Below are 14,016 nucleotides of genomic sequence, written 5' to 3'. Positions count from 1 at the left end.
TTCTGTTGCCCTGTGCCCTCTTGTCCCTATATCCTTCTGACACCATTCTGCCATCCCCACTCACTGGCTTCTCTGCCCTCTCTCCCTGGCGTGTCTGGGCCACCCATCCTAATCACTCCTACTTGCTGGTGACCTCACTTCTTTCCCAGCCTTCCCTCTTGTTTCCTGCTGATGTTTTTTGTAGCCTCATGTCCACAATGGGGACTCTTGTGAAACGTCCTGGCCCCACGTTCCCAGGACTGCCACCCCTGCCCATCTGCCATCACCCACATGAGAACTCACACTTGGGCCTCCTTGTTAGACTCTTCCTGGCTTCCCTTGCTCCAAGGAACACCCCTTTCCCTACTTTTTTTTTAAGAGATGGGGCCTCACTCTGTCACCCAGGCTGGAGTACAGTGGTGTGATCCTACCTGACTGTAGCCTCCAACTCATGGGCTGAAGTGCTCCTTCCACCTCAGCCTCCCAAGTAGCTAGGACTACAGGTGCATGGCACCACACCTGGCTAATCTTTTAGCTAGAGATGGGGTCTTGCTATGTTGCCCAGGTTGGAATTGAACTCCTGGGCTCAAGTGATCCTCTTGCCTCTGCCTCCCAAAGTGCTGGGATTACGAGAGCCACCATGCCTGGCCCAATGAGCCTGTTTGTAATGTCCTTTCTCTGGCTTGCCCTGTTGTCCCTCTACCCAGCTTGTTCTCCACTGCCACCATGACCACTGACTCACTGGCAGCCCCAGGTCTGGTACCTCCTTCCTCAGCTTTGGAGTCCCCTGATTGTTCTGCCTGACCCTCAATTCCAGGGCCAGCTCTGTTGTGGGAGAAAGGAATGGAGTCATGGGGACTGGTTCTCCATATAATCCTGTTCTCTCTCTTCTGCTGGGTCCACCTATTGGGAGGAGAATCTCTGTTTTCATCAGAGGGAGAAGCATCGATGAGGCAGCATAGCTTTGGGATGTTATGAGCTTGTGGAGACTAGATTGTTATAATGGTTTTAATGTGAAGTTCTGGTTGATCATAGAACATAAATGTAGATGAGAGGAAGGAAGAGGTTTGTGAAATGCTCCATAATGAACACAGCTAGTAGTGGGAGTGGTTTCTCATTACAAAGGAGGATTGAGGGGATGTGACTCAGTAGAAATGGGCACAGACCAGGCTCAACAATGGTGAAAGTGTGCTGAAGCCTGGGGCAAGAAGCACTCAGAAACATGAGGCCATGAGAAATCCCAGCAGCAGTGCCTGGCTGGATGCCAAAGTGGTGAGAAGCACCCACAGGAGTCACAAATCAACGCATGGCCCTGTGCCTTCCCATACCTTAAGGTCATGTTGGAGGGCGTGGCCAGCGCTTCCCACCTGTGGCCATTTCAAAGACTGAGAATGGCTGTTCTTGTGGGGACAACTGTGGGAGCTGGTGACATCCAGCATCTGGTATTCTCTGACTTGGCATGCAGCCTCCACTGGTATTTTCTCTAAGCCCTCTTTGAGCTTTATTACAGATTAAATCAGGCACACCATCTCTTTCTCCATCTAACCATAGCCCTCTGTCTCGAGTCTCTGCTATCACTTTCCCTGCTGTTTATAGACACACACAGAATACTCTTAATTTATCTTGAATATCGATCCTGTTATCCTCCCATGTTTCCAGCAGCCTCTTCTCTTGACTACCCAACAATGACAAGGATTCTACCTTTGCTCCTTGGTCATCCTTCCCATTGAAACTGCCCTCTGAAAGATGACTGAATCAACCTCAGCCACCCGACTTCACAGAAGTGTAGTAGGTCCTTGACCATCACTGGACACCCTTGGCTGGCCGGAGCCCCCGCTGGCTCTCCACACCCTCTAGGGCCTCGACTATCTGATGCCCTTGCTTACCTTTTTCTCTCCCTTCCCCTAAAATACGGATGCACTCAAGGATTAGTTCTTCAGAGTTCTCTCTAGACCTCCTAACTCTCCTGGCCTTCCACTCTCCGACGTCACCACCTCTAGGCAAGTCCTCAAACTTGCCTATTTCTGCTCATTGAATAGAGTTGAAAATCTGGAGGACAGAAGCGATTCCTCACATGGTCCTCTAGAGTGCCATCCAACTCTCCTTCAGTCCCAGCTCTCACTACCAGCCGTCTTCCCTCTTTTCTGTTACTTCCTGTGGTCACCCATCCTAGAGATTGTTTCCAAATAGACCTAGAGGTTGAACCTCTGCGTTCCTTCAAAACCTCCATAGAGTCTTCTTTCAAAAAATGAATTTCTTTTTTTTCTTTTCTTTTTTTTTTTGAGATAAGTTCTTGTTTTGTTGCCCAGGCTGGGGTGCAGTGGCATGATCTTGGCTCACTGCAACCTTTGCCTTCTGGTTCAAGCAATTCTCCCACCTCAGCCTCTTGAGTAGCTGGGACTACAGGTGTGTGCCACCATGCTTGGCCAACTTTTGTATTTTTTTGGTAGAGATGGGCTTCACCATGTTGGCCAGGCTGGTCTTGAACTCCAGACCTTATGATTCGCCTACCTCAGCCTCCCAAAGTGCTGGGATTACAGGCATGAGCTACCATGCCCAGCCATGAACAATTTTTATAAAGAAAAATCTGATCTAGAACACCAGTGTTTAGACAGATAAAAAACAGGGTAATCACAGCTGAAGCCAACCAGAGCTCCATCACCTGGCGCAGCCTGCCTCGACCCTCTCCCCACCAGTCTGGATCTGCCCTCTCTTGCTCCATGTTCCTCCTCTTCCTCCCCTTCCTTCCAGGCCCGCCTCCTCCCCCATTCTTCCTCTCCCTCACCCCTCCCTCCAGCTTTCCCTGCCTACCTTCCTCTCCCCTGTTCTTTCCCCTCCCTCCCTTCCCCCTCAGCTCTTTCCTCCTCTTCCACCACATCCCTCCCTGGCTCTGCAGGACCTTCCAGGGTCTTCTGTTCTTTTGGGGCTTTCCTTGAAAGTCTCTCTCCATGATGACTCTTGTTTTTTCATTTTTTTGTTTGTTTCTGAGACAGAGGCTGGCTGTCACCCAGGCTGGAGTGTAGTGGTGCAATCTCAGCTCACTTCACCCTCTGCCTCCTGGGTTCAAGAAATTCTCCTGCCTCAGCCTTCTGAGTAGCTGGGATTACAGGCATGTGCCACTATGCCCGGCTAATTTTTGTGTTTTTGGCAGAGGCAGGGTTTCACCATTGCTGGTCTTGAACTCCTGACCTCAGATGATCTGCCCGCCTCGGCCTCCCAAAACGCTAGGATTACAGGAGTGAGCCACTGAGCCCGGCCTAATGATGACTCTTTCGGAAACTCCATCTAAAAATACCACCCACCTGCCTTGACCATCCTGTCCCCTTTTCCCTGCTTCATTACTTTCTCCTTAGTATATATTGCTCTCCAATTTACTAGGTGTTTTGCTTATTCAAATTATCTGGTGTCCTCTCTCCCAGCAGAAGTTAAATTCTGCATATTCAGGCATCCTGTTTGTGCTACTCACTGCTGTATCAGGAACTGGAACGGGCACCTGGCACATAGTAGGTGCTCAGTTAATACTTGTTGGATGAAGAATGCCCTGGGAACACTGGGCTTCCAGCAGAGAACGGTTTGAAAACTGCGTTCCACCCGCCTGCCTCCATAAATGTCAATGAATGCATCTTTGTAGAATAAATATTTGAAGAACAAGTGACTGTGTGAATTAAATTTTCCATGCACTGTGTGCAGCTGCGTGGTCTGACTACGGAGGCTGCCATTTACCACAGTAAAGTGTTGCTGATGCTCCCTATTACAATGCATCATTGTTTCACTAAACACCCACAGCTCACGTTCTCAGAAAATCTGGAAATGTAACATTAGCATTATACTTTTTAGCTTCCTGATTGTCTCAGTTTCCAGATGTGTTCATCTCTAATCCAGCAAATTTCAGGAGGGCTGCTTTATGCCCCAGGGGCTGAGGTTTTCAGCACCTGTTTGCCAGGCGCCTAGTTCTGATTGTCATTGAGACTAGAGATCCAGCCCTGCCAGATTCAACTTTGTGATGAGGCTCCGGTGACACGTTCTGCTGCTGGTGCTGGCTTGTGGTGCTGGAAATGCAGGGTCTGGTGACTTCCTTTGCAATCGGAAGTTCCAGAGGAGCTGGGCTGGTGAAAAGCAGCTGTCCATCCACAGCATGTCTGCATGGAGCAGGGCACTGGGCAGACTTAAATGTCCACTTTCTTCTGGGATTCTCAGTGGCACTTGGCTGCCACTTTTAATTGAAGGTTGTCAGATGGTAGCATGGGTGTCCGAGGCTGGCGCATTATGTGTGCATGCAGCAATTGCTAATGGTTTCCTGCAGCTTCTTGAATGCATATTCATCACAGCAGGGTCATCAGTCTGGGGGATTCTTCTTCCCTCCTTAGAAGACAATGGGGAGAACTGCCAAGCTTCCTTTCAAGGTTTCCGAAAGGGCAAACGTTTCTGTCTCTGGAATACTCATTTTGGAATGCTTTATGGAAAACTGTCCAAATCCCAGGTGGTAATTTCTTTTGCTGTGTGGTGGGAGCAGGTGCGGTGATTCAGATGGCTGCCTGCATTGGACAGATCTGCAGCAGGGCAGACAGAGCTGTGAGCTGAGGAAATAAATAGCTGTTCTTGCCTGTGGGCTTCTGGAGTATGCAAGGTTTTGTAATTAACCTTTTGTTTATCTTCTTTTCTTCTTTAAGATGGAGTTTCACTTTTGTTGCCCAAGCTAGAGTGCAATGGTGGGATCTCCGCTCACTGTAACCTCCACCTCAACGGTTCAAGTGATTTTCCTGACTCAACTTCCCAAATAGCTGGGATTACAGGCGTGCGCCACCCTGCCCAGCTAATTTTTTGTATTTTGTAGTAGAAACAGGGTTTCACCATGTTGGCCAACCTGGTCTCGAACTCCTGACTCAGGTAATCCACCTGTCTTAGCCTCCTAAAGTGCTGGGATTACAGGTTTGAGCCATTGCATCCGGCCCTTGTTTATCTTATCGAGCAATTTTGTTACTTCTTGCTAAGATGCAAATGACTTTTTGTGAAAAGACTTAAATAAGCAGTATAGGAGATGGCTGCTCAAAACCCAGAGAGTGGTGGGGGTGAAATACCCGCTCTTATCTCAGAATCCCTTTTAAATCTTCGTTACTGTCATCTTCAGTAATCTGACAGCTGCCTCACTCTGGCCAGGCTTGGGCTTCTGGCGAGTGTTTGAAGGCTGTTCTCTGCTGTGTTGAGTCCCCTTCTCCATGTTTAATTCTGGAACACCCTCAGAATCAGAGACCTGGGGTGTGTCCAGGAATAAGAAAGTGCTAATATGCTTCCATTTAGGAACCGTAACTTCTACCTTTCTCCTGAAGGCTGAGGTTTTTAAGCTGGCTTTCAGGGGAGCCACAAACCCACTGAGACCCCATGCTAGTTTCTGCTTGTATTTTTCTGGGTGGGCTCATGGCTTCCATTTATTCTACCTCCTCATAGGCTTCCAGAAAGCAAAGTAAGAGACAGAGGACATAGGAGCTATTACTTTATTATGGAGTTCAATCTCAGAGAGCAGGAATGAGGGGCGTGGACACCAACCACAGAAGGAGCTCATAGGAAGGCATGTTCCACCCCTGTCCTGTGGGCTGCACCTGCATTGTCTGGGCACCTGGTGGGGGAGTGGGGAGGAGGCCTCAGTTAATAGAAGAACTGGGGCAGGAGGCTTGGTGCAGTCCAGTTGTGTCTGTAGGAGGTCACAATCTGCACAGAGCTGGAACGAGAGATGGTTGAGGTCCAGAGGCTCTGCAGTGGGGCAAGGAGTTATATGATGCAGGATCTCCAGCTACCTGCTTAACTTCAGGGCTGCTTCATACAGGTGTATATTGTGTGCACTGCCCAAAGGTTTCTGGCAGAGGGAACAAGTTGGGACCAGAATCTGACCTGAGCTCTCTTTACAGAGTCTTGTACCTTTGTAATTTATAAAGAAAAAGAGGTTTAATAGACTCAGTTCCATGTGGCTCGGGAGGCCTCACAATCATAAAGGCAAAAGGCACGACTTACATGGTAGCAGATAAGAGAGAAAATGAATACCAAGCAAATGTGGTTTTCCCTTATAAAACCATCAGCTCTTGTGAGACGTATTCACTACCACAAGAACAGTGTGGGAAAAACCCACCTCTGTGATTCAATTACCTCCCACTGGGTCCCTCCCACAACATGTGGAAACTATGGGAGCTACAATTCAAGAAGAGATTTGGCTGAGGACACAGCCAAACCATATCACTCCCTTCGGCCTGCTTTTCCTTAGGTCCCTTCACATTCTGATCTCTAACCATGCCACCAGGCCCTGTGGCCCAGACCATGGGACCCTCCTCATGAACAGAACCACTGCTCATGGGTCCTCCTTTTTTCACCTGCCCCACGTTCTAGTCTAGATTCTGATTTCTTGTGGTGAGTTGGTGTTGCCTGCTCAGATGTGTGGATTTGGCACTGGGTCCTTTATCTTTCTTCCTGTTGGCTTCCTCAGCTCCCTCCCTCCTTTCTGCCAGGTGCTCCCTGCAGACCCCAGCATCAGAGGTGCTTCTATTGACGGAGGATCCTTGGGCACTGGGGCCATAGGTTTTCTTTTGTGAATAAGTATGTATGGCTTTTAAAACATATGTGTTTGTAAATTTATGAAATTATATGTATGCTTATACATTAATTCATGCTTTCATTAACCAACATGTATTCGCTTTTTCACATAGCAGAAACCACTTCTTAACTGTGAGACTGGATAAGTCTCTTAGTTTCCTGAATGGCATTTTCTTCTCTGTGAAATGGAGGTAATGGTGATTGGCTCCGTGTGGTCCTGCACCTTGAACAACATAGTGGATTTTAAAGGGCTTTATCGAATTCCAGCAGCAGAAGGTGTCCAGTGGGTATGAATGTCTCCCCTGATGCCATCTCCCCTGTCCCGCCAGTTCCAAGTGGGGAATATGATGAAATGGCTGCCACCCAGGAGTTCAGTTCCAGTGTACACGAGCTCTCTGGGGTCGGCACCTCTCACTCCGCCATGCAGTGGTGAGAAGTAAGCACTCCGGAATTGTCTTATCTCAGCGCTACATACTATCTCTAGCATCTGTGTTTCATTTTTTTTCTAGAACATGCCTCCCAGAGTTGTTGAAAGAATTAAGGTAGGTGGTAAGTGAAGAGAACTTAGAACAATGTGTGGCACATAAACAATAAGGGTTCAATAAATAGTGGCTGTCATCATCCTCATCATTCTGTAGCCAATGAGAGAAGTGAACTGAAATACAGCCTTACCTAAGAGCCAGATGTATTTGAAATTACTTGTGTTGGCCCTTTGCCTGTGGGTGGTTGGAGAAAACCATTGGTTCCGGTTCCTGGAAACAGACTGAGCCAGTGCAAAGGTTTCCTGATGTAGGAACACAGTGAATCTGGTCCTGTGAGTAGGCAGATGCCCTGGACTACGGTCATGGTGCATGGTCTTGTCATCTGGGGTCTTGAATTAGGGTTTTAGTCTCTCTGGGTTCACACCTCCCATGCTGGTTGGTCTTTAGAATAAAGGTTGAGCTTATCTAGACCTAGAATAAGGACTTTTCTGAACTTGAAATATTTCTTTTGAATGCTCAGGAGGCAACATACTTTTGTTATTCAGAACATGGATTCTAAGTTAGATATGCTCAATTTGAATCTCACTGGTTATTGATAAAATTATCTGTGTAACTTTGGGAAAACCCCTAACTTCTCTGTACCTTAGTTTCATTGTCAGGAAAAAATGGGGTAATAATTGTAACTACCTTGGATTGTTGTTTCCAGGATTAGATTTGAAATGCACAAAAATCCTTTAGTACAGTACCAGATAGAGAATAAGTGCTGTTATTATTGTTTTAAAACTTTTGTCCCCAACTTTTTATTGTGAAAAATTTCCAAATTATAGAGGTTGAAAAAATGGTGCAATAAACATTCATATACTCTATATTCAAAAATTGTTACTATTTGACATATTTGTCTTATTTCTCTCTGTACACACACATACACACAAACATACACTATATGTTTTGCTAATGCAGCATGAAAAGAAGTTGCCAACATTATATTTCACTCCTAAAAACTTCATCTGCTCCTAGTAAAGAGGACATTCTCCTACATCCCATAATGCCCATCTACTACCTAAGAAAAATCAAATTCCATAAAACCCTCTATTTTCCAGTCTATAGTCAATTTTTTTAACTTGTTCCAAAAATATTTGCATGGTGCCAAAGAATTATCCCAAGGATTACTTACTGAGTGCAATTAGGGAGGAAAATATCTTAATTATAGAAATATCAGTCCCTGTTAACAATAAACATAATACCATTAAGTAGTGGTCTGTGGCAGTGTACTATGAAGTGCATATCACCACCTAAGATGTATCACTGCCAAAAACTTTACCTGTCTTCTAATCAAGCCTGTAGACCTGCACTGTTCGATATGGTAGCTGCTAGCCATGTGTGGCCATTCAGTGTTGAAATGTAGCTAGCCCAAACTGAGATGTGCTGTAAGCATGTATTATCTAAGTTTTAAAGATTCAGGATGAGGAAATAATGTAAAATCTCTATTTATTTATTTATTTTGAGATGGACTTTCACTCTTTTGCCCAGGCTGGACCGAAGTGGCGCCATCTTGGCTCACTGCAACCTCCACCCGCCCTGGATTCAAGTGATTCTCCTGCCTCAGCCTCCCAAGTAACTGGGATTATAGGAACCCACCACTACACCTGGCTAATTTTTGTGTTTTTAGTAGAGACGGGGTTTCACCATGTTGGCCAGGCTGGTCTCAAACTCCTGACCTCAGGTGATCCACCTGCCTTGGCCTCCCAAAGTGCTAGGATTATAGGCTGGAATGCATTGGTGCAATCATGGATCAAGGGATCCTCCCATCTCAGCCTCCTGAGTATCTGGGACTACAGGCATATACCACCACACCTAGCTAATTGTTTTTGTATTTTGTAGAGATGGGGATTTGCCATGTTGCTTAGGTTGGTCTCGAACTCCTGGACTTAAGCAATCCACCCACCTCAGCCTCCCAAAGTGCTGGTATTACAGGTATGAGCCACTGTGCCAGGCCACTTTACAAATTTCCATTGCATAGCACTGCTGTAGACCTAACTTTGAGAAAGTCAGGGGGTGGAGGATTGAGGCAAATGATATCACAAAAAAACAATTAGATAAAACCAGAATGTGGGGCATTTTTGAAACTCTTCAAAGAGTCAGTGTCATGAAAGAAAGGAAAAGTGAAAGGATTATTTTAGATTAAGGGATTAGGAGATAAAACCAACAATATTTAAAACTGAATTGGAACCTCCCCCTCTCCACCATCACTAAATGAAAAGCCATAAGAAACATTCTCAGAAACTGTTATTGTTAAAGATAAGCAAGAACTAGATGGTGAAGGGTGTGTTGTGCACTTCGATGAGGGCAATCCAGGCAGCTGAAGAGAGGGCTGTTACTAGGTATGGTTCTTCTGGAGGTTTTGTTTGGAAAGTGGGTGCTGCTGTCTTAAAATGTCAAGGTTGGAGTGATTCTAGGTGAGACATTTACCACCACCTGCGGAGGTCCGTCCTGCAGACCCTGACCTGATGTTGGATGAACAAGTGCACTCTCTCATCTGGTTCAGTGATTCAAGTGGCTAGGGATGGTTGTTGGATGCTTTCAGAGGGTGAAATGCAGCGAATCGACCAAGACCCCCTGTACATCCACACATTTGTTCCATGAGGATTTCATAACAGAGGTTCTAAGTCAACACACTTGTGGATAATTAACATGGTTAAAAGAGTGGTTATGTGGATGCTAAAAGCTTTATGTTCTGGGCCCAGAGTAAACACTATTAACAGGTAATTCCCCTTTGATCTCCCCCAGAAAGGACCATCCAGCACAAAGTTTACATGAGTAAGCAGTTGAGTAGAGACAAAGGGATGTGGGGTAAACAGAATTAAACTGGGACAGCCTTTTATTGTCCCTGTCTCTTCCCTAGTGATGGACCTGGCCACCTTCGGCCTGTCGCAATAAAACCTTCCGGCCTTCCAAAAGGTTTAAGACTGATCTATAACTTTCCCTAATATTTCTCTAATATTTTGCCAACCACCCCAAGTGAATCTCACCACTAGGTACTCAGACAAGATCTATTCTGCCCACTTGGGACAGAGCGGTGCAGGAGAAGGACATCACAGAGCTTGGAGACAGGGTTTGGTGTGTTATCTCTGTGGACACTGAAGTTAGTCTCAAAGTTCAGAAGTTGGGGTTTATAGCAGAGTCAGTGATGATAAAATGCATAATAAAATTTAAGGAAAACCCCAACCTTAGCTACTATCTCTTTATGGTCTTTGCTATTGGCCCATTAAGCTTGAGTTGCTATCTGTAGCTCTAAGCAATAAAGAATGTTTTGGCACAGAAAGAAAGAGAGAGAGAGAGAGAGGAAAGAAAGAAAGAAAAAGAAAGGAAAGAAGGGAAGAAAAAAAGAAAGAAAGAAAGAAAAACCCTTTTGGAGTTTCTAATGTGGACACAATCCTACTGGAATCAAAATATCCACCACTGAGCCTGGAAGCCAGAGGCTGATGATGCTGTACATGTCTCTCTGCAGGATTTGCAGGTGTTTCATTTTTATTTGCTACCTCTTTGAAACAGCTCACTTTCTCAGAGCTTTGAAATTGTTTCTGCTCTATTTCATTTTAGAAACATCTGAAAACCTACCGATAGAGATGAGTTTTATGCCAGCTCTGGGCTTTTCTTCATCCAAATTACACATTTATTGAGAATGGCTGTTTATAATTTCCACAGAACATGAAGAGATCATTTAAGAAAAGTGATAGGCAGGGTGCTGTACACCTTTTATTATATTTGCAATGTATTTCTGACTTGCGTTTTTGGTAAAGGTTCAATATTTTATTTCCAAGGTACTGTGTTAGCATAAGATCTGTTTCTTTTTTCTCCCATGGTCAACGAATCTCAAATCAGATGTTAAATCAGAAATACTGGACTGGTCCTAGTTTTCAGCGTTGGGGAAAAGGCATTTGAGAATTCCTGCGCTTGTTTGCCCTAAGAGTTTCTGTGATTCTTCGTGACTCCAGTAATGCTTCCTATCCCAAAGGGATGCTGTATGAACATGCTCTGCCTCTACAGTGCAGCTTCTGGTTGGAAATCATTCTGGTATAAACATGTGTTTTCGGGCTATGAGGTTGCACAGTATCAGAATCACCGTCTGTTGCTCTGAGACATGCCTGCAATAGAAACCACTTAGAGGGAAGCTAGCTGGCTGTATGCACAGGCAGGGCTTACAGTGTGGCAAGCCCCTGACTCAGAGTCCCTGTGTCCTGGGGACTCGATTCAGCTTATTAGCAGTTTTAGAAACTTCACTGTATCAGTAAATCAGTATCAACTAGATACTTAGAGCTAATTCACAATATCATGATAACCAAACACCATAAGTTTTCACCATGGGCAAGATTCATCAACAGTGACTGCACTATTTAAGTTTTCACTAGGGCACCAGCTCTTCCTGGTTTCAGAATCCTTGGGAAGCTGGAAATGTCATTGTGGGGTTTGCTAGCAGAGGACGATATTATATGAAAGGCACTGCATTGTTCTAAAGGGTATTTCATGTAGGCTTTTCCACCAAGATCAGGTTCATTTTCTTGAATGTGCTACCTGCGGCTCTACTCTTCCTTCAAAACCATGTCAAAATGAAACACAATGAGAGATATATAAATTGCAAATTGCACAATATTTTAACTTTTATGGGTGCCAGATTACCCGGAAAACACTTACAAGTGATCCCGACATACCTGTGACCAATTCTACACACTGTCCCCTGGAGATCTGTCCTCCTCTTCTTCCAGTGTAGTGAAGTTTAAGCCAGGCGCATGGCTACCAAACATAAAGACTCTATTTCTTAGTCTACCGTGCAGCTCTGTGGTCATGTGGCCAGTGGGATGTGAGGTGAAGTAAGGCACACACCTTCAGGGTCATTCCTTCAAAAAGAAGGAAAATACATTGTGCTTCTGGCTTTCTGGAGTGCAGCCACCTTGGATCATACAGATGAGGCAAATGCCTGGGGGATGGCTGATGACCAGGGAGAAGGAGCCTGGGTCCCATGCCTTGAGTGCCATACCTGCTGAGGCAGAGACATTGATTAGTTTGCTAAACATCCTCGAACTCCCCCGCTCCCCTCCATCAGTCAGGCAGAGCTGTGTTCAGTTATGACAGAGATCACTTCTGGGCTGGAGCACACACAACTCTCGAGCCTGATCCTCTCCTCTGATGCAGGTGGGGATGATGGAGATGGAGGTGTGGGTAATAGCTCCACATGGCACCCTGGTGCACTTGTGCTATGTACATTGACCACCGAGGCAGTGGCTTGCCCTGCAGTGAACCCGAGTCTTGCCAGAATGCTTCACCGCCCTCTCAGAACACAAGAAGTTGGCAGGCTTGTGTGAGCTGCTCTGACCCCCACCCCCATCCGCAGGAGGTTCCCTCTCACCCTGCTTAGCTGTTACACCGTTTCCCATTCAATACCTAATATAAATCTCCTGGGTTCCGAGGAGGTGTGGGGCACCATCTCTCTCAGAATAAAGCTGTAGACGATAAAACCAAATGGTCAGAGTTGGGAATTAGCTTCTCTGCAACTGAGTGTCCTACAACTCATGTTACATTCAGTGGGCCTTGTTTCAGAGCCATCCTTTTAGTGTGTGGGACAAGGACTTCTGGAGTGGGCACCTTTGGCTGTGTTCCCTTTCATGGCCTATGTAAGTAGTAAACTGTCAAAATCAAAAAGGGGCTTCTTGTTGCTTTCCCGGCTGAATTTGCCAGGGCTTGGGCTTTGCCTCTCAGCCTTGTGCTTGATAAAAAGGCAGAATCAATGTGGATCCTTGCACCACTATTGAATGAGCTTTCCAGAGGAGCAGTCATATCCACAGCAACCATTTGCATGAGAAGGGAAAAAACCAAAAAATGTTTCATTGTTAAGCCACTGAGATTTCAGGGTTGTTTTTCCTGCAACATAGCTTAACTTAACCTGAAGAGCACATTGACTCTTTGTGGAGGAACTTCATGGAGCAGAGCCATCATATTATTCTAGACATACACACAGGAGAGAGATAGAATTCTTCCATTTACCCCACTGTTATTTTTGTTTTCTTACCACAGCCAACTGGTCCTGTATCCTAATGAACTCCCATGAGTCTTGATATCTCATTTGAGAACTATTCAATAGCAAGTGTTCAATATCTGTTTGTTAATGGAACCAAGGCATGGTAAAACTGAATGACCTGCCTCTCTTCTAAAATAGAGTACATCATTCTGGTGACAGAGCCCTCTATCTGCCAGATTCAATGATTTTCTACTGAATCATGCTGGATTAGCATGGGCAGTTCTTTGATATATGAATAGATGATCGAATGAATCTCTTGTTGATCCATTCATCCCTCCATCCCTCTTTCCCTTAACCCTTCTTTCCATTCACCCACCCAACCATCTATCTATCCATCCATTCATCCATCCATCCATCCATCCATCCATCCATCCATCCATCCATCCATCTATCCATCTATCCATCCATCCATCCAAACAGGAAAAAAATTATATCTGCCCTCATGGAGCTTATCTTTTTACTGGTAAAGGAGCCAGAGAAATAACAAATTTTTTATTTTGGCTGGGAGTAGTTTTTCATGCCTGTAATCCCAGAACTTTGGGAGGCTGACGAGGGCAGATCACCAGAGGCTGGGAGTTCGAGATCGGCCTGGCTAACATGGTGAAACTGTCGCTACTAAATATACAAAATGAGCTGGGCACCACCACGCACCTGTAATCCCAGCTACTTGGGAAGCTGAGACAGGAGAATTGCTTAACCCAGGAGGCGGAGGTTGCAGTGAGCCCGGATCCTGCCACTTCACTTCAGCCTGGATGACAGGGTGAGACTTGGTCCAGAAAAAAAATTGTTTTTGACTTCTTATTCCCTATTCTCCAGGACTCTATTCCATTAGATACAGTTTTCTAACAACATGTAAAAAGTAGGCATTTATTTTCTTGGTTACAATCATGTATATATCATGTC

This window comes from Callithrix jacchus, chromosome 19 (assembly GCF_049354715.1).
Source record: "Callithrix jacchus isolate 240 chromosome 19, calJac240_pri, whole genome shotgun sequence".
Lineage (NCBI taxonomy): Eukaryota > Metazoa > Chordata > Mammalia > Primates > Cebidae > Callithrix > Callithrix jacchus.
Note: the sequence above shows the minus strand (reverse complement) of the source record.